The 20,085-nt window shown below is 37.5% G+C and overlaps 1 protein-coding gene across 26 annotated transcripts in view; it reads right to left on the minus strand.

Moving 5' to 3' along the window:
* Nucleotides 1–20,085, minus strand: part of DLG2 (discs large MAGUK scaffold protein 2) — a 1,027,745-nt gene that overhangs the window by 123,284 nt on the left and 884,376 nt on the right. The window contains exon 1 of one of the 26 annotated variants that reach the window (XM_035343500.1): nt 9,401–9,716. The exons of the other annotated variants lie outside the window; for them this stretch is intronic. The gene's annotated coding sequence lies outside the window, so the exon portion shown is untranslated. Of the gene's footprint in view, nt 1–9,400; nt 9,717–20,085 lie in introns of those variants that run through there. 26 annotated transcript variants of the gene reach the window in all.

The raw sequence follows: 20,085 nt of genomic DNA on the forward strand, positions 1-20,085 counted from the left end.
CCCCCCCCCCCCCCCCCCCCCCGCGCTATTGCTCTTTGTCTACAATCAAAAAGAAACTAAACCTCTGAAGAGATCCAGAATCAAAAGACCTGGGAGATGTCAGTTGGATGGGACTTCTATCACGTTACAGGACTTGATGCAGCAGGCATGGGAGAACAGGCTCTGCAACAGATCAGAGCCAATTCTCAAAGAAATCCCATTTGGCCATAAAAATATCTAGTCATTTAATACTGCTAAGCTGTGTTTGTAATCACAGAGCTTAATGAGAACAACTTACTCTGAAAAGAAAGAAGGGAGATCTCTGAAGCAGAAAGGGGATGTTAACAAATACAAGTAAATTTGGGGTTTAAAATTATTTTATGTAGGCCATACTCTATTCATATATATATGTATCTTATCAGTCAAGCCAATGCTGAAGGCAGCTTCAAGATTCTGAAAGTGCACTTTTGTCTTCATATGCTGTGCAATGCAGGCAAGTCTCTCAATTAAGGAAAGGGTTATCTTGTTCTTCTAAGGATGATGGAAATTGCAGCAGGTTTACCAGAGTTTGGAGTCTCCATTCATGGAGATATTAAAAACTCAGCTGTGCATAACCTGGAGCAAACTACTGTCCCTGCTACTAGTTGGAGTAAACGATCTTGAGAGCTACCTTCCATTCTCAATTACTTTGTGATCTCTCAATAATTGGTCTAATTCTCTGTGGTGATATACAAATGTAATGTACAAGCAATGCTCTTTCTTCTCTTCTACTTAGAAATACAGAGTTTGTAAACCATGGTGGCAAGATAATATATGGTTAAAAACTTCAGTCCTTTAGAATGAAAAAAAAAATCATTAGAATAAATAAAATATTACACTTATGTGTGATAGTGTCCCCTGGCTCATCTTATTCTACCTGGTCACGCTGCTGTTGAACGACTGGGTACAGCAATATAAAGATTCAATATCTGGCTATATTTAATATCAAACTCCTCGATATTGGCAGTGCCCATGATGGCTACAGGTCTGTCAGCATTTTCAAAGGTTTATAACAGCCATAAAAACTCATGGAGTATAGAAATGAGTCAACCAGTACTTATAATTGCTGGCATTTAGCACTAGAGAAGATGACTAAGAATCTATATTTGAAATACCTGGAGTTGGTGGAGTCCAAGTACAAATCCTGGGTAAGATCAACTAAGCACTACTTTTTTTTTGTGAACTAAATACACAAAATTCTGTGCAGCTTACTGGTCGCAGAACTTTTAAGGCAAGCATTCACAAACTCATTTATTCTGCATTTTTGGTACACATTTCTTCTGCTATCTTTTAAAATGAGCATCATTTTGACTTAGCCTTCCCCGAACACAAAATATAGTCGTGTTTGGCATTCAGCTTCCTGCCCTTTCATCAACAGAGGTGGCTGCATTTCACATTTGCAGAAATAATATTTAGGAAATTTCCTGGGGCATCATTTTCAATGGAAGATGTCATGTGTTTCATGCTCAAATACAGTTCGACAGCATTTCAAATGGTCTTTCCATTCTGTTTTAAACAACCCTACAAAAATTAAGTTAAAACTAAAATTTAAGGAATTAGTATCATAAGGTCTCAGATTTTTCTCTGCCATAAAAAAGCATTCCTAGGATCATATGTTAATTTTATTTATATGTCAGTTTATGCAATTATCTATATGCTGTGTATTATGCAATTTATCTGAACGATGCCTGATATTCCATACCACATGTTAACATAATTTACAATTTTGTTCCCTTTTATCCAAAAGAATCCTGGTGTGTTTCTCAAATTTAATGCACTACAAATACCATATATCAATGGCATCTACATCAAGGGTGTAAGTCACAATTACAGAAATGCTGCAAATAAATTAAAGAACAGAACAGTGGCTAAATTAAAATGGTGCTTGATCTGCAGATTGAGTAGATTAATTTAACTACGCCTTTACCTGGATGACCTATGGAGCGTTTCAGCCACACTCAGCAAAAGGTGTATCAACCAGAAAATAAAAGGCTAAGTTAACCCTCATAGATGCTAAGGTAGGCATTAACCATGGTTGTGGTCTCAGGCTGGTCTTTGATTTGTATCGTGTTAGTTATATAAAAATGGTGCAAGCAAGATCAGAAGCAGGCCCTATATGTCAGTGCTTAGATCTTCACAGTTTCTATTATTCAAGTGAGTGACATTATTATTGGAATATAAGTTATTTACTTGCATGTTAAATGCCAAATTCATACTGGGCAAAACAGTAAATTAAAGATGTTTCTTCCCTGAAAAGGATCACCTTTTAAATTCAAATACAATCTGGTAGTAGGGACACAATTTTCAGCACAGATAATCTAGCATTAGATCCTTCTGCCTCTCTTTTCTCCTTGCCCCAAATGAGTTTGAGGAAATTAAAAATTGAGGGGGAGGAGCAATGTTGTAAATATTTTAGCAACCAACAATTAGAAGGTTTTCATCATATGTTTCCAAGTACTTTTACTGAAATTTTCACTTTTAAGGTGCTACCATCTGAATCTGAAAGCCTTTTAGAAATGTACAAGGATAAATTTTATTTCAGCTCTATATCTACTTCTGGCTTTATTTTCTGATTCTGGTGCTTCTGTGTTGTTGTTTTTTAATATAATGATCTCTCTTGTCTACAAGTATTTCTGTTAGTATTCTAAAAATGACAAGAGGAATAAGTAAAAATAATTTATACATTTAGGCCAGAAAAACAAACAAACAAACAAACAAAAAAAAAAACGGGCATGTTTCTGGCATTTTGAACCTCACAATGACATAAAAGTTCAGGTGTATTTTCCCTTCATAGTATACTTTTAAAATAAATCATACCTCTATGAAAATTTATCGTAACCTAGATCTTAGGTAAGGCAACCTAACACTGGAGAACAGTAGTGGGGGTAAAAGAAATAGAGAAGACAAAAATGTTATTATTACATAGATCCAAAAGAAAAGACAGGCAAAACAGTTAATTTTCTTCCTGTGTTTTTTATCTTGAGAAAAGTCCCGACACAAATACAATTCAGTACTTCTGGATCAAATATTTTTGTTAGAATTACTGGAGAATCCTGCAGACAACACCTATAGCTAAGTTCGTTTCATCCTCTGTTGACCAAGCCTACAGAAGATAAACATAAACAAAAATGTTCAGCCTCAATAAGTACTTCTCTGGTTACAATTTTTTGGCCATACTCACTCTTTGCTAAATATCTGAAATAACTGAGGAAAAATGCCAGATTTTAAAGGTTTACAAATAGTGTATGGTAAAAGCCAGACTAATTTATGTATGGTAAATAAACTGAAATAACGTTATATATGCACTTCACAGTAATTCCACTAGAAATTGCATGAAAATATGCAGTTGTATCTACTTTCTGCTTTCAAACCCTTCTACTTTTGCTTTTTCATATCTCTACCATTTATTACCTATGCTGTGAAGGAAATTTAATATAAACAAAGCAGAATTTATACACATCTCTGAAAAGAGAAGAGTAAGCTGCCTGAGTGTTATGTCAGCAGTCAGGTGTGAGTAGCAAGAAAGGAAAGACAATGAAAACAAAGGAAGACATTTGAGTGTAAAGTATTCATACCACATAAACTTACAAAAGCCAAATGCAATTGCTACCATAAAAATATCTTAGTGGCTCCACAAGGTTATTTCAGGAATCTTGTGAATCTGGATCAGTCTACTGTTAGAACTCCAGGATGATAAAATTTTAACAGGGACAGAAGAAAAATACAAGCAGGAAATATTTGAATTACATTTACCATTCTTGAACAATTTATTAAATTCAGACAAGGATGTTTTAGAACATCTCCAGAAAATGTTAGGGTTTAACTGACAAATTGCCAAATATTGTGAAATGAAAGTGATTCCATGCCTAGAAAACCTGTTTTGTATGTAGGAGTGCTATTCTCTCTCTCTTCTGAAACTTGGTTTGTGTTGGATCGGTGTGTTTCACTGAAGTATTTAACGCCTGTGGTTGTACCTTAAAGATGAGAAATACAGAGAACTGCTGCTAGCAGAAGGGCTTCACCTAATGCTACCTACTGATAGTTATATTCTGCATTTCTGAACTATGGTTCAGCTCCCAGCCAGTGTAAACTGGCTGAGGAGGTCACAGGTAATCCATGGCACATGAAGCAGATAATTATTTTGCCTATTCCCAATTTTCTATGTGGGATAACAGATTCCCTTTCACAAGGAATATTTTGGTAATGGGAGATGCACAGATCTTCCACAAACACATGAAACAGTATTGCAAATAAATACAGAGAATAAAATACCATTCACAGGTAGTGTATACTGAGGGTGATGGTATTTGTGTTTATACGTTCTTAAAATGGCTGTAAGGTGGTGTTTTGAAGCGAGCAATAATTTTCTTAGACACTGATAGGTAAAATCATTTTCTCCTTAGTATTGCAAACTGCTCTGAATATTTTTTCTACTCATTGTACACATTACTGAATGTAGTGAAAATGTTTATGAGAGTACAATCTACTTAGTATGTAGAAATAAATAGCTATAAAAACAAACAAACAAACAAAAAAACCCACAATGTAAACTGATTACAGTCTGCCTGGCTAGCTCACTTGTTCACTTGCAGCATGTGGCTGTATACAACCCAGCTCAATCAGTTCTTTATTATTTCATAATGTTAAAGGTTATTACCACAACACAAAAAAGGGATAATAGCAGGTTCTTAAATTAGCATTTCCTTAGCTTGAATGCCAGCACACTAATCTCTTTCTTTAAAATTTAACACACAGTATTGTAAATCACAATTACAGAGCTTTTTTTTTTTTTTTCTTCTTTTTTTTTTTTTTCTTTTTTCTTTTTCTTTTCCAGGTAAGAAACATTCCAGATGGAGTACAGTAAAGAATTAGAAGGGACATACCATGTCCCATTCTGTCAATTTGCAGATTCTTCAAGCACAACACATCAGCCATTGTGATGTAACGATGACACTATCTTTCAGGATTTTAAAACTGTTGTCAATCCAGATTACACTCCTGCCTGGTTAAAATAATAGGAGATTTCTGCTTACACTAGGAAAGTATTCTGGGAATCAGGACTTCATTTGCAGTTTTATCAGGCTGATTTTGGAGTGAGTTCACTGATAAGTCCCAAATAGAAATATGATGATGCCATTATTTTTAGCTTGTCATACAAAATAAAAACTGTATGTTAATATCATGCATTAAGCCACCAATTAATAATGCAAAGTTCGCAGAGGACAAAAGACAGTATGCCACTGTTTAGACAATGAATGAATCTGCCAGAGATGAGTATCGCTACTGTTTGCACACTGGCAAGTAGAATAACAAATGTTCTCCATCTCTGATGATTCCAGACAAGACAGAGAACTAAGGACCATAGGAGCAGCAGAGGTTTAGGAGCACTTTCAGCCTGTAATATGATGGGTTTACAACTGTTTTCATGTAGATCTGATCCTGGATGTGAGTTGAATCATAGACCTCTTTTTATGGGCAGTTTCTACATAGTTTATAGCTATTCTGTGATAGAGACACAGCCACGGCAACAAACAGCATATCGACTATGCACTAGGACAACACAGCCCTCTAGGGCCTTCCTCTGAGAGCACCAAGAAACTCCACTGAAAACTGAAATGAGCAGATTTCCTCTTGAAAAGGACCTTTGACTGATACTATTCATGTTACTGGTTATCTAGACTATGTTAAACATCAAGCAGAACTCAGAGCATTTGTATCACTTCATTTCATTTATATTTGGCCCCTACTGAATTCTGGCCCTGAATTCCCCAGAAACAACTTTATTACAATGGAGCTTTCTCACCTGGAAGGTTTTGATGATGGAGCTACTTATTGTGTTAACCACCTGCAGCACAGAAGGTGTAGGATTAACACCCAAGCAAAACAAACATCTACAAGCATCTACCAAGCATCTACAAATTACTTAAATTTAGCACTTTTAAGATAGATTTTACTTAGAAGTGAATTTTTCACTGCTTTCCTAACTTAAATATACCCTCTCCTGCTTGTACAATCATACAAAACCTAAAAAATCTCATCTATGAGGATTAGACCTTTGCATGTATTTCACTTCCAACACAAGGAACAGACCAACATCAAAGAGCATGTTGTGTTTATAAACACACTCTGCTGCACTTGCCAAATTTGTTCTTTTCATGCTCTGTTTGATAATCCTTTAAAACAGTATTCCTCTGCCTTTCTCTCTGGGCATAGAAAAAGGTTTTCCAATGACAGATTATCGTTTTTTACTATGATATTCCAGCTCTTCCCTACCAAAAAAAGTTGCATTGGTTATTCTCAACATCAAGGATACTATGCCTAGGCTGTCATTCCAACCCTTTTTTCCACTGAAGAACTTCTCACTGAAAGCACGTCATCATGATTACTGGTGCCTGTAGGTCCTTGTTTCATATCCATTGTGACTACTGAACTCAAAACTGAAAATCCTGAGAAACAGCATGCAATGTCACTTTATTAGTCTGTTCAATAAAAATAAAAAATAAAAATAATAAAATAAGAAGAGATTTAATAGATGGTTAATAGTTTTCAGGTCTATGCACTAGAGCTTTCTGTACCCAAGACTCAGAATAAAGTATAAAGGCATTCTTTTATCTAAAAGTATAGTTTGTGTGTGTGTGCTTGAAAAAGGAAAATAGAGGTGTTACAGGCACACTAATGTGAGTTTGCTTCTGCAGTCTCCAGCCACTTCTGACACATGGAAAAAGCAGAGTCAGACATTAGTTATTTTTATGGCAAACTGAAAAATAACTCTTTACCAAAAAATGTTGATCACTACCTGCCATGGGACTTCACAGCAATCCTGAAGGTCAGTAGACCTGAGATATTTCAGACCAAATAAAAGAGATGGAATTCAAAGCTAAGAACATTTTTTTACAAGACATTTCCCCCAATACACTATATTTTATATGAAAGATAATCGGTTCCTTGGCTGGTTTCAGCTGTAACCAAAAGGCAAAAGCTGAGGAAGATTCCTCTTGGAGAGCAGATGTCTGCTACTCAGTGCTTTACTTCAGCCCTGAAATACTAGCCCTATTCAGGAATTAATAGGAAGCCAACACGATTTTTGCAGTTGTGCTTTAACTCGCTTCCAGCAGAATACACTGCTAACCATGCAGATGGCTGTTATCTGTACCAGCTTGGGTAACTAAGGGGATTCAAGGCTCATCACTCCACGGAGCATGCTGCAACGACTCATTGCTTGGTGGGAGGCATGGATGACAGGAGCAAACTCATATCCAGATAAAACAACTGTGCTCTCCAGACCAGAGAGAATTTAAACTACATTTTTTAGTCACTGCTGGTTTTCCCTCAGCAACACTCCCAGACTGTTAGGCACCCAGAATAAAAAGAGATTTTTGCCATGTCCTCTGGCTCCTTTCCATTCACTTGGCCTCAGTCTTATCTGGACCAAACTTCAAGTAGCTGGTTTCATCTGGGTCCAAGCCTCCATACCATTGCCTACAGACTGAACTAGTTGGTAGCTTAATTTATTGTGCTATAACAAATAGTGAATCTGGAGCTCCGGTGCCCACAAGAGCCATATGCCCATATCATAACTTTCTCCTTTTAGGGTTGCTTTTCCTGTCCTAATTTATACTTCCTGAGTTACAGTACATACATTTACATGGTTAATGTTCAGATTGCTGAGATTACACCACAGTGATGCATGCAATATAAATGCCTAGACAGATGGATGCAATATCACAGATTTCTGAAAGAAGGAGAACTTGCAAAACCAGAAGCTCACACTTCAAGAAACCTCATTTGCTAGCACAGGGGTCACTGAAAATAGATCTGAATGCTTAAAAAGCAGCTAAAAATTCTTAAATAAAGCACTGCTGACACAGGTATATACTCTTTCCTAGAAACAGGAAATCTGTTAAGCTGGCAGGAAATGATCTTCTTGAGAATTTTTTTTTTTTTTTTTAAATTTAGATTTTTATAAAGAGTAAGTGCAAATCTGTTCTGCAAAGAAAGTCTGTGGCAAAAGCCACTTTGCCAATTGCCTTAATCTTTAAATAAAAATGATGCTAAAAAGAGGTACTTTATTAATTAAGCCAGTATCTGTTCAGCAGCTTTGATGCTTCACACATAATTCATAGAATAGGGTATTTCCGAGAGGCAGCAGTAAAAGTTTAAATCATTACAGGGTAAACAACTTGGACTGACAACAGATGAGAGGTCTCTGGAAGAGAGTCTCTCTCCGATTACTAATAATACAGCTGTAAGACAACAGGTGCTGGTCTGCTGAGCCCTCTTGATATTTTGATAAAACAAACTCTCGTCTCCTACCGAGAGAGAAAAAAAGAAACTGGCACAGAGGGACAGAAGCAATGTCTGTCTGCTTTGATAATACTGTTGATGATAAAAGGAAAACTAAAATTGTCACTCACGACCACCTGCCTCTACTGACAAGGGATACAGGTATTGTACAGCAATGCTATTATTTCTGTTTGGTCAAGTATGCTGTTCATACTTGTCCTGTAACCTTTCCGGTTAAAGGAAACAAAAAATATTTTGCCAGTTTATTGATCTTTAAGGTAATTGGCAAGCTAATGTGGGCAGATATTAAAGGAGCTTTCTTGAAAAGACGGAGAGATCATAGTGAAGCAAGTGATAATTGGAAACTAAAGCTGGTGAAATTCAAAAAGTAATGCAGATATTATAGAAAATACACCTTTTCCCTGCCTTGCTGTGCTATATCATGTTTCCCACAGTTTGTTTCAAAGTCTCTCTTTGCCTTTCATCTTACACATCTTTCAGCACTGTTGTTATGCAAGATGGGGAATCATTCATTTTAATGTGATACTAAGCATAGTACCACAAAAACAGAGAGAGGATACCATTTTACTGATTACCTAATTAAAAAAACTCTACAATATATATTCTTTGCAGCCCTGTACTGCACACAAAAGATCTAATGCAGAATCTGAAAAGCCACATGTAATAAAAGCAAAGAATTTTTAAATGCTTCTGATTATACCTTTTTTTTTTTTTTTTTTTTTTCCTCCCTCTTGTTACAAAAGCTACAGCAATCACTCTCTTTAACTGCTAATAAAAGCAATTTAACGACAGGTAAATTTGCTGGTTTGTAGCTTCTTTGAACACCCACCACACTCACGAAAGGAAAGTAACTTTAGCTAGAAAACAGATCCTCACAGCACTATGGTGAATAATTCATCATTGCATTTTTCTTTTCGTCTCATTTTGTGCCAGTAACGTACACAACTGAAAATATTGTAAAAGCTAAAAACAACCACAGACAAGGACTTCCAGCAGCAAAACACAAATAAAACTAGCAGGCAGGTTCCCCCAGCTTATATAATAACAGCTTTAGCTCGACAGAATCCACATCACTCACCGAGGGCAGAATTCACTTGAACAAAAGCAGAGCCCAGTCACCAAATGCAGCTTCGCAGGACTCTTAATGCGAGATGCTCCTGTCTGCTGTTCAGTTCACACTTGCCTTTATAACTAAGCCAACCAACAACATTCAGTTGCTGAACCTGATGAATTATAAAACGGTAGCTCCCAGACTCTCATATTTTACATCACAGGGGGTGGTCATCCAGCATACACACTGCCTGTGTACATATATTCTGCTATAACTCATCCTGATAAACACATCAGTGCTGGAAGCAGTGACAGTAATTGGTGCTCAGGATGTACAAGCACAAACCAATAGAGCACACTCCCACCTTCTGCTCTGTGCAACATCTCTACCTGTCAATCACTGCACCTTGTTAAGGTGGAATGATCAACTGCACTTCAGGGGAGAATCTAAACTCAGAAGAGAAACCATCTGCTAGAACTGAATTCTTCACTTAAACCTCTCTTAATACAGTAGTAAATGCATCCTCAGTCTCTTCTAGATACAGTTTTCATGTTCTTGTTTTGTTGTTTTTTTTTTTTTTGTTGTTGTTGTTTTTTTTGATCTTCAGAAAATTATCCCTTCTTAAAGACACAGTTCTTGTTTAGTGACTAGCACACGGTTCACAACTTCCAGTATCATGAATGGATATTATTGAGGTGAATTTTGTGGAATTTAACAAGAATAACCTAACAGCAGTGCTCCAGCAACAATGATTATTAAAAGCAATATACCTATTATTTAAAATTAGGTATATATTTTTAAAGACTCTTATAAAATGCCAGTAGGTTTTAAGTACATCCTTAAAGTTAAAAATATGTATTTGTAATGTTCTTTACTTCTCTAATGCCTTTTTTCCATATTCCATATTTCCATGTTGTTTTAAAGCAAATGTACACATACAAAATAATAGAATCAAACAGCTAAAGCTCAGATACATTAATAAAATTAATTAAACTAAACAACTTGAAATAGGATTAATTACAGCAATGGCAATCACAGTTGCTGCACGTGACAGAATCTAACTCTCACAATTAGCCCCCAACAAGCAAAACTGGTATTGGTCATACACAGCCTAGGATCAGTCACAGAAAAGATTACTGTAAGGAAAGTCTTTTCTAATCAAGTAAAAAATGTTTATTCAGAGGAATATCTAGTGATCTTGTCCACATTTTACACAAACTCAAGGCTATTTGTATGAGTGTGGGGAGCGAATTAGAACACTTTATGATGATTTTCTGTTTCTACATCCCTGGTAATGACACTCAGAGGGCTCTACTTGGAGCCTGAACTTGCTCCAGCTCCTTTCTTTCCCCACGAGTGTAAAACTCTCCCAACATTTGGCACCATGATGCAAGGTTGTGCTTTGGAAGGTGAGTACTGTTGTGTGAGCGGCTGTGCACTTTCCGGATACTTTTCCATGAACAACTGGGCTGAGGAATGCAAATGAAGCCTGTGCATGGCAGCCCAAGGCAGAAACCCAACCCTTGTCACCATCTGGAATGCCTGATGTGCGTCACAATGTGGGTATGGGGTGTTGCATTTCATGCATAGCAAAAGCAAGTCCTATATATATCCCTTTTCTCTTGTCCTCAGCTGCTTGTTCCCCCCTCCTCATTTGTCTCTTTGTGTTCATTATTTGAGAAAAAAAAAAAAAATCACTAGAGGCCAGAGGCACAAGCAACCTTACTTGCATGAAGAAAAAGCTGTACATAATTGGGTGGCAGAATATAGGGGATACATATCAGGACTTAATCAGAACAATGGTTTCAAGTCTATAGCTTTATCAGAGGAAAGAGCAGCTGAGTTTCAATAACTGGATTCTCCAGTGATGCTGGCTGGGGATAATCCAAAATGGCCAGAAAAAAAATCTAAGTGACAGACACTGGCTCAGTGAGAAGTAGCAAAAAACTGTGCCACTGAATTTGGCTTTACAGAGACAATTTCTATTCTCACAAATTTACGTGTTTTACTTGAAAATTATGGAGGTTCACTACAATAGCCAAAGCACAATAATTTGTTGTCTTGTGTACTAATCAGGGTTTTCTGACTTATTTTTAATGAAAAACAGGTTTCATACTACTATGAATTCTGCCAAAATGCCCCTAAATGGCATTTTTCTTTTTGTTTTGCCTTACCCATTCAGATTTGAAGAGGCTTACCAAAAATCTATGTAAACATGACAGTGACTTGGTGCAGCATGGTGAAGATGTAGGCAATGTTTAATTGAATCTTCTTGACCAATATAACATTCATTCTAAAATTCAGTTTACATTTATTGAATTACAGGTTTGTAAAACTGACCAATATCACAGCAATGTGATATAATACTACAGTATTTCATAGCTGTGTGTAGGTGGCATGGATAAGCCACAGTCTGTGGTATTACACAAGAGTCACAATTCCAAGAAATATTGTTACCTCATTTCACGCTTATTTTCATTTTTTTTTTAGTTACGTTGGCTTCCATGTTATTTTCATGGGAAATATTTCATACCTGACAATTCCATAATATTTAGCAGTGTGGTGCTCTATCAAAAATAAGCCATATAAAGCCTTCTTAGTGAATGGATACACTCATCTAACAATCTATGTCTTCCAGGCTGTGATAATGGCTCACATCCTAGTGCAGAATGTGAGATTTGAAATTTGAACTTTCTCACTTCCCTGACAGGTGTGTGAAAATCCCATATGGCTGCCAGATTTATGTGTACCTACATATATATTTAGTTTGTATTTTTAAGGCATTTGTAACAAACACATTTGGGATTGACTTTGAGGTTCTTTGCTTCAATCTTTAAGCTAGAAATGATTTAGAAATGAAAAAAATAAAAATGAATAAATAAATAAATTAACACAAACAAACAAACAAACAAAAAGACAAAAGCATTCCCATTTGATGCCAAAACATGACTTCTTTCATATACCATCATGTGGTATAATATTGACTACACCTCATAGTGAACCCATTTGCTAGCTAAAAAATCACTGGGGAAAAACCAAGGCATTCAGCTAGAATAACAGGTTACCTTCTCAAGTCAAGAAGCAGCTAAGGAAAACTCAAATGAAGAGTAAATACAGGCAGGTTTGATACCAGTAAGATCACAAATTAGCTAGTAGAGTTAGCACACATCCCAGTGAGGCAAAACCAGACCTACAGGATGTCCACAGAGTGGACCCACAGTTCCAGGTGAATAAATGTGAACCACCAGAGACAATTTCTAGGCTATGCCAGATGGTCCAGATCAGTAGACTGGTCAGTAATTCTCACCATGAGGCTTAAGAAGCAATCATGCAAACTAAAGAAGTATTTATTTAGTACATTGCATTTAGCAGTTACGCTTTTCAACCCCTTTAGTGATTTTTTTTTCCAGATTTAAACTGGCTAAAGCAAATGCTCTTTCATCCGGTAGCCTGTTGATGGCACTGTCAGAGAGCATCACTAAAGCAATAAACCCAGCAGGATTTTAAAAAGGGCTTAGCATTTATCAGACAATAGCATCCAGATGAACAATAATAACAAGAAACATAAACTTTCTAACAATAAGGGGATCTAGTAAAGCTTTGTTTCCCACTGATGTTTCTCCTTTGATCTCAGACCCTACCCATCCACTGCCTTGCCTCAATCTGCAACATTTCACATCACACCAGATTCTCCTGGGCCTCTTATAAGACAACACCCAGGACTTGGGTGGCCCCAGGTCACTAACCAGTTTGTTGCCCACTTTCTTCCCAGAAAAAACGCTAAATTACATCTCCCTCCCTAACCCCACTCAAAAATGCCAGGAAATCTATAGGAGCTCAGCTAATTCTGAGACCTCCCTTTTTCCAAGTCAAAACCAGCTGAGCATATTTGTCTTTTATTACATTTGGTAAAAGTAACCACCGGTTACACAAAAATTCAGCACCTATATTCTCCGAGAGGCAGTTGGTTTAAATGGCATTGTTGTATCCTTTGAATACAGAAATCTCTCAGACTTGATTCCAGCAAAGACCACTGAGGATTTATGAATTTCACAAGCTCCACCACCATAAGAAGTCTGAATACAGTGATAATTTGTCCTTTTAGTTTTACCTATATGGTAAAAAAGTACCACCCATTGAGTCAGATAGATTTCATTGCTGTAACCTATGTACATCATTCGTTGTAACATAAACAACAGTGACAAAGTAAATGAGTTTAATTGTCACAGCAAGGTGATGGAGAAATTCATTTCCTCTCAATGTAGCACACATAATTCCATTTAAGAACAGTTTTTAAATAGAGTTTGAGTTTCTAAGATTAATCCTTGTGAGGACAAATGAATAAAACCGTATATTTAGATTAATTAACAAATTAGCTTGCACAGGGCTTTGAAGATGTAAGGGACTGTACAAGTGCTATTTCTATAATAATATTTTTCTGAATTACAATACTTTTCTTCAAGTGACATCTTTTTTGCTGCAAGTGCTGTGTGCAAGTTCAAGTCTTCTTCCAAAAAAAAGAAAAGAAAAGAAAGAAAGAAAGAAGAGAAAAATAAAAAAAAAAAAAAAAAAAAAAAAAAAAGGAAAAAAAAAAAGGAAAAAAGGAATTAAAGAGGATATGCAGCTAGGTCTGAATGAAGAGACACCCAAGAGAGTGATTCCTGTCAACCAAGTGCAATGAAAAGAACTTGCTTTGCTAGTTAGGAAGGCTGAACTCTCTTAATGTTGGCTTCATAGTCTCCAGAATATGAATGATCTTATCAGAAATAAAGAACTCTAAAGGAAGGCAGGCCAGATGGCAATTTCCCGAGAACCTCTGGAGAGGCTGCCTGGATTTGATTTGAAAAGTCTTTTAAAGCACCCCATGAACCTGGAATACTACAGCAGCCCATTTAAAAGCCAGTGGATTTCCCAGTAGCAGTCTGACACCTCATAGAAATGCTGCTTTTCTGTATGGCTTAGATCACTTCAGCTGGTTAAAATAATCAAGAAACTTGGATGCTATGGTTCAGCATTCAGATTTATTTATTTATTTATTTTCCCTCTGGACTATCATTTTCCCTTTAACTCCAAGTTTCTGATTGTTTTATTTCTGCTGTACCCTTTTAAATGAGTTACAGTGTCCAAAGCTTACTAACTCCAAGAGCTGGAAAAAGAGCCACATCAAGAGCTTTCAAAAAAGAGCTTTCTATTAGGCAAAACATTAAATTCAGCAGCAAACCAGAGAGGCATCTTTCACACAAACAGAAGGTCTTACATTCAATTCCTTTTAAGCCCGGTGCAGAGAGAAAATGAGTTAACAGCTTTGGATGGCAAAGAATGGTGGAGCAACATACAGATCCTCCTGCGATTCGCAGTCTGAGTGCGTGCACTCTGTGGTGGGAGGAGTAGGTGGCTGATTTGGGGAAGAAGCAAAGCACAGGAATGATACACTTGACTCCTCTGAGGATGGTGACGAAAATCTGTCAGCTTGGCATAGTTCTTCATGTTACCTACAGCAATTACTGACGCATGGAGAAAGTAGCAGCTCTACAGACATCACGGTAAGAGGCACGGTATGTGCAGTGGAGAGAGCAGAACAACTTTATTGAAGAAGCCCATGGCAGTGCTGCAAAGGAACTGTCTAGACTATCCATGAAGATGGACAACTGAAAAGTACACAGAACAGTCTTCAGGAGACAACTGTAAAATTTAGGCCTGTGTTTGTGGTAGATCACAAAAAAAAGACAAGTGGTGTAGCCTGAGAATGCCTTCTGCACTGGCTGTGACAATGAACTAGCATAGGAATCAGTACACACATACTTTTAGATTAAGTTCTCCCCTCCTACAGATTTCTTTCAGGAAAGAAGATATGAAGCTTGGATGACTAACTACAATGCAGATGGCAAAGCAATATAGAGATACCCATACCAGCTCCAAATGAACCAGCTTAGATGACACCATGAGTAAATTTAACCTACTCATTTTGAACTCCATGGTTATGCTGTTCATGGAGCATGAACATTTTAAGCAGTCTGTGATACAGTCAAGCCAAGGAAGGACAGCAGGTGATACTCAGGCTAGGTCTGTGCCAGCCATTCTTGCAAAATTTACTTCTGCAGTTTTCTTGCCATTACTTGCAAATATGCCAAGGATGTAGTACCTCCCAGCGAGGAAGAAGATATGCAACTGCGGAAGTATCAAAATGAAGAATTGTTCTGAAAAGAAAGGAAGAAATAACTGCTCTGTTGGGATACGGCAAGCCTTCCTTTACCTCAGCAGGAATCATCTGTAGTCTTGCATGTTTTCTAAGACTGTTGAAACTGCAGAATTAACTGTCTTGGCTTGAAGTCAGGTCAAATAAATCAGCACTCACCAGAAGCCCTTTTTGTTAGTTATGGGCAAGGACATCCTGGTGAATCTGCTTTAAGATCACAGAATCACAGAATCACAGAATTTTCTAGGTTGGAAGAGACCTCAAGATCATCAAGTCCAACCTCTGACCTAACACTAACAGTCCCCACTAAACCATATCCCTAAGCTCTACATCTAAACGTCTTTTAAAGACCTCCAGGGATGGTGACTCCACCAAGATGACTTTCATGCTCAGTGTATTCCCATGTCTTCTGGACACATGGAAGGCATGAATGGCAAAAATACTCTATCTACAGGGCAGTAGTTACTGTGAACAAGGATATGTCCATCACCCCATCACGTGCAGTTTTTACCTGGCAAAAAACTTCAACGGAGCTGGGCATTTCAGGACAAGATACCATTTTGTCAGGATTGTATCTGATGGGACCCAGGAATCAGGACACTGATTAGATGCTCTGTTCTTGAACTACTTATGGCTCAAGGATTAATTAGGAGTGGAAAATGCTCTAAGACCTTTAAATGAAAAACTGAAGAATTAAAGGAGGTGAAATATAAATACTTACTCTTGTTCTCACTGCATCATCAGAGTCTCTGAATTAAACACTACCCAAATAACTCTGACTACATAGGTACAACAAGAACATTTGATTAGTATTTCTTAAATGATATAATGGGATTTATCAGAAAATAATGAAGAACTGAACAGATAGATTGTACATGTTAAATGTGAGAATGTGCAGTTCTAAGCACTTGTATTTGTAACTTCCTACTCCTTTGCCCTGACCAGCTTTCAGCGTGTTGCCTGAACTGGAAACAAATCAATGAAAAATACAGGCCAAAGAGAAAATAAGAGCAGCATTGATGAGGGGAAGTTATTTGCCTTCTTTTCCATGTGCTTAAATCTCCATAGGCTTTTTTAGGAGAGAGCCTTGGAAAAGCAAAGAAGGAGCAAAAGGCAGTAGACAAAAACTTGGGTGATTTACTGAAGGAGTTTCCTTCCTGCATGTCTTGGGACAGATTCTGCTTCTGTGACTCAGTTTCTCTGCTCAGCGCTACTTCATGCAGGTACTGTGAAGATAAACTAAAAATCATATTTCATATGTTCAATATTTGACATATTTCAATGTTAATGCTGCAGGACACCTAAGTACCTTTGAAGCAAATGGTCTTGCAAGAGTTGGAGAACTCCAGACAATGATTTTCTTGAGTCTTTTTAGAAACATAGAATCATCTAGGTTGGAAACAACCTTCAAGATTACCAAGTCCAACCTGACCTACCGAGTCCTATCACTAAGCCATGTCCCTCAGTGACATGTCCACATGTTTCTTAAATACCTCCAGGGATGGGGGCTCTACTGCTTCCCTGGGTATCCCATTCTATTGTTTGACCATGAAGACATGCTTCATAATATCCACTCTAAACCTCCCCCAGTGCAATTTGAGACTGATTACTCGTGTCCTATCACTTGGCACCTAAGAAAAGAGATCATCACCTTCCTCACTGCATCCTCCTTTCAGGTATTTGAGAGCAATGAGGTCTCCCCTCAGCATCCTCTTCTCCAGACTAAACAACCCCAGTTCCCTCAGCCGTTTCTCACTTGTTTTCCACTCCCTTCAACAGCTTCACTGAACTTCTATGCACATGCTTGATCAACTCCACATCCTTGTTGTGGTGAGGGGCCCAAAACCAAACACAGTATTCAAGGTGTGATCTCACCAGTACAGACAGACGGTCACTTCCTCAGTCTTGCTGGCCGCACTATTCCTGATACAAGCCAGGATGCCGTTGGCTTTCTTGCCCAATTGGGCACACTGCTGGCTCATGTTCAGCTCTCCAGCTGTCAATCAGCACCCCCAGATCCTTTTCTACCAGGCAGCTTTCCAGCCTCTCTTCCCTAAGCCCGTACCACTGAGAGGGGTTGTTATGCAGCACCTGGCACTTACCCTTGTTGTATGCCATAAAATTGGACACAGTCCATTAATCCAACCTATCCAGATCTCTCTGCAGAGCCTTCCAACCCTCAACTCTCTCTCCAGTTCCCTGAGGAGGGAAGCACCAAGGATGGTCTCTGCCAGTCTCTATTACCTGGGACCGATGGCAGGACACACAGTGACAGCAAAGAGCTGCTCCAGGGGAGGTTCTACCCAGGCATGAGGGAAAATTCCTCTGCTGTGAGGGTGGTCAGACAGTGGGACAGGCTTCCTAGGAAGGTGGTTGGTGCCCCGTGTCTGACAGTGTTCAAGAGGCATTTGGACAATGACCTCAGTAATGTGCTTTAGGTTTTGGTTTGCCCTGAAGTAGTCAGGCAGTTGAACTTCATGATCTTTGTAGTTACCTTCCAACTGAACTATTCAATTCTATTCTATTCTTAAGCAGATCAGCAATCCTGCCCAACTTGGTATCATCTGTGAACTTACTGAAGGTGTACTCAATCCTATCATACACATCAATGATAAAAATGTTGAACAAAACCAGACCCAAGACTGAGCTCTGGGGAACACCACTGGTGGCTGGCTGCCAACTGGATCAAACTGCACTCACCATGACTCTTTGAGCCCAAACATCCAGCCAGTTCTTCACCCAGTGAACTGTACACCTGTGTAAGCCATAAGCAGCCAGTTTCTGCAGGAGAATACTGTCAAAGATGGTGGAAAATGCTTTACTAAAATTCAGGTAAATAACATCCGTGCCTTTTTGTTTGCTTTTAACCACAGTTAGGAAAAAAAACAAAAATCATACAGCCCTTCTGATTAACATCATGTTGCCTACCGAAGAGTAATATATGTCATTCTGAGAGGTATAAGAGGAAAAAATACAAGAGCACTATTGCTGAGCATAGATACAAAATAAAGCAACCTTTTCAGCTCCCATTCTCAAATGCTTACTGGCATTTTAAGTGCAATTTTGGGGTGCACATAACTAGAAGTGACATCCTTGAATGAGAAAAATAAAGTGACTCCAACATGAACATGCTGAAAGTGGACAGTCCATACTACCTTGTGCTTCTACCAAACTAGGATTTTAATAACAATGCATAAAAATGCAGTACAATGATGAAAACAAGGCTACTTCTTATGGAAATCATATGACCTTTATGAAGAAACCACTGTCTACAGTCCACCATGAACGGCTGGGGCAGTTAAAAGCACGGATTCTTATGGAGATTGTAGCTGGTTTCCAATCTTAATAGAGATGGTGTGCTCTGTCTATGTGTGGCCTTACAGTTTGCTGGGTGTTCTGTTATAAAGCAATCAAAAAAATATGTACCTGAAGATATTATCAAAGTTGTGGGCATGCAAAAGTTAATTAGATTATACCAGAAAGCAATGAGGAAAAAACAATCTTTTGCTTTTTTACCACTAAATTTAATTGCTTTTGATCCCAGTAAGCATCTCTTTCAACTACTGTACTTCAGTTTGTAGCAAGTGATATAACAAGGGCTTTTATGAGGATGGAAACACAAATCCTGTGTGTGTATACACTACCTACACACATCCTAACAAAAAAAAAAGGAATCTGGTAAATAAACCTTTTCTGAGTCTGACTGACCAGCAGAGCTGAACAAATAATTTGCAATGAATATATGGCTTCTTCTCTACATTAAGTTTGCTTCAGTGCTTTTTTTTTCCTGTTTTATTTGTGTGTGTTTTTTGTTGTTATCACAAGTTAATAATCATACACTGCTTAGTAGATGCTCTCTACCTATAGATGATTTATGAACATTATGCAGTTAGTATTTGCAGTATGAGTTTTGCATAATCATATAGTATTTCTTTGTCTCCTGACAGGTGAGGTGTAAATATTAGCACTGCATATCTTGGGCAAATACTCACATACAGTACATTAATTATAAAATATCACTACTACAAAGTTCATCTAGAGTTTGGATGGAAATTAAATGCAAGTGATCATAAAAACAGATGAATCATTTAATTATATATGCATGTTTCTTGTAAAGTTTTTGAGGTATGTCTTTGGCTTTTCTTAGAAACCTAAGAAACATCATCTTGAAAGTAAAATTATAATCAACATTTTTCTTCCTGTAAGATGATTCCCATACCAGTACTGCACAGAATGAAGAACTTTTACCTTGCTTGGTTTACAGTTAATTGATTTTCAGATAAGCATCTGGATTTAAGCTACAAACTTGTTGACTTAAGACAAATCAATTAAATATAGTAAATCAATGTATATAAAAGTTAAAGCATATTAACATTCACGAAGTAACTTTAGGATCTTCCTTTGAATGAAACTACCACAAATTAAGGCCTCTTTCTCTTTTGTTTTCATTCCTTTTTTTTTTTTTTTTTTTTTTTTTTTTTTTTTTTTTCTGTTTTTTTTTTTTTTTTTTTTTTTT

This window comes from Oxyura jamaicensis, chromosome 1, assembly GCF_011077185.1.
Source record: "Oxyura jamaicensis isolate SHBP4307 breed ruddy duck chromosome 1, BPBGC_Ojam_1.0, whole genome shotgun sequence".
NCBI lineage: Eukaryota > Metazoa > Chordata > Aves > Anseriformes > Anatidae > Oxyura > Oxyura jamaicensis.